The sequence below is a fragment of the Eriocheir sinensis genome, chromosome 64, assembly GCF_024679095.1.
Source record: "Eriocheir sinensis breed Jianghai 21 chromosome 64, ASM2467909v1, whole genome shotgun sequence".
NCBI classification, from domain to species: domain Eukaryota; kingdom Metazoa; phylum Arthropoda; class Malacostraca; order Decapoda; family Varunidae; genus Eriocheir; species Eriocheir sinensis.
In genome coordinates this window covers 7999931-8002180 of record NC_066572.1, presented here as the reverse complement: position 1 = coordinate 8002180, position 2250 = coordinate 7999931, and positions in this window count along the sequence as shown.

The window sequence follows — 2250 nt, the reverse complement described above, 5'->3', positions numbered from 1 at the left end:
TTCAGCCGCCGACACAGTCTATTCATCCTCTTCCGCTCCTTCCTTGCTTCTCTAACACTTGTATTCCACCACGGTTTGCTCACACGCTTTCTACCATTCATTTTGACACACCCAATGCTGCGGACTGCAGCGTGTCTTAAGTTCTCCACAAGCCTCTCATTCAGTGCATCCACATCCTACATATCATCAGACTCCTAGTTTCTTTCACTCAGATCTACCTGAAAATTCTCCCATCCTACATCTCTTAGCCTCCATTTCTTTTTCCTGACCTCTTTTTTCATTTCATCTCTACCCTTCAACGTGCACTCTACTGTCAACATATTATGGTCAGACACAATATCGATCATTCCCTCCTCATCTATCCACATGCGAGACACACATTCACGCATTCTTCCATTTACCAACATATAGTCAATCGCTGACTCCTGGTCTCTCGCACTCCAGGTCACCCGTCCCTCTGCCATAGTTTCATTCAGGTTCTCCAGATCCATATCACTTGCAAACTCGGCTAACATTTCCCCATTCCTGCTCATGCGCTCACCTAGCATACCCGTGTGCATTCATGTCACCTAAAATAATCACTCTCTCTCCTGCATGCTCCTTACAATTTTTCTAATGGTGTTGTACTTCACCTGTTCTCCCTAACTGCCCTTTCACCCTCCACAGTCATGTACACAACAACCATTACTACTCTCTGGTCTGCCCTTCCTATCCTTGCATTCCACTCTCACAGCCAAAACATCCTCACTGCCAGCACTGTTTCCTACATCCAACTCTTCCATCTTCAAGTGCTTTCGGTGGAGAAAGGCTACGCCTCCTCCCATCATCGTCTGTTTCTCGCGGCCCTTTCCTAACATCACATACTCACTCTCCTCAGACTGTACCCTACCTCTAAGGTGTGTTTCAGTCAGACCTACCACATCATACTTCCATTCATCCAGCTCCTTGCACACGTCCTCATACTTCCCCACCCCCCAGCCTCTCACATTCAAACATCCAATTTTCATGCATTCACTCGCCTGGTTGGTGTCTTCACTTCTCCGCACTGGGGCACTCGGGCCCATTCAAACAGCCTCTACTGGACGGAGGGACTTCATTTTCACCCACTCACACAGCCGCTGTCCCATCTTGATCTTGATCTTGATCTTGATGTCACAGGTGGCTCGGGATTTCTCCCCAGCCAGGCCTTTGTATCGGCAGCTCCTGTGAAAAGAAAACAAAAAAAAAAACATGCGGGAAGTCAATGTTCTCGGGGCAAGATATCATTCCCTACATCTTTCACGCCACATGCCTTCCAAGAACTCTTTCACTGCCTCAATCACTCGTCCACTCGTCTCTCCACTGAGCCCCAGCAGCAGCACCATCCACCCCCTTGCCGTCCTCCCGTTTACATCACGTCCCATCTCGCTCAAAAACACATGCATCATCTTCGTTCTCTCCCTGTCATACTTCTTGCATTCCAGCACTACATGCTGCACAGTCTCGTCCACACCCCTGTCACACATCTGGCACACTTTGCTGCGGGACTCAGACCATCTATAGTTCCTTGCATTCACATCCAGACACTGCGCTCTAGCACGGAAAAGAAGATCACCTCCCAGGCTTCCCTCATACCACACCTCACACTTTGGGGCCTCTTTCTCCTTGTACCAGTCGAGAGTTTCCTTTCTTTCCATCTCATTCTTCCACTTGCTCAATCCCTCATCTTTAACTGCCATATCTATCACATTCTTCCACTTTCTTACATCCCACTCAACCCCCTCTCCATTTCTGTTTGTTATTCTCCATTCAAACACATTCTGTCTATCTTCAAAGGGTCGGTACACCCACCTACTTAGCATAAGAAGAAGAAGAAGAAGAGGAGGAGGAAGCAAACAAGTCCCCTGTGACATCAAGATCAAGGTCGAGGTCCGCCGCGTGCCCTGAAGTGCCCTGGCAGTGTTTCTCGTGGAGGAGGAGGAGCCCCTCGGCGTGCAGGCCCCCAGGGTGAGTGTGCGGGTGGTGGAGGGCCAGGGTGTGGACGGGCTACACTTGGGACAGGAAGGAGTGGAGGGCCAGGTTGTGGACGGGCTACACTTGGGACAGGAAGGAGGGAGGGCCAGGGTGTGGACAGGCTACACTTGGGACAGGAAGGAGGGAGGGCCAGGGTGTGGACAGGCTACACTTGGGACAGGAAGGAGGAGGGCCAGGTGTGGACAGGCTACACTTGGGACAGGAAGGAGGGAGGGCCAGGGTGTGGACAGGCTACAC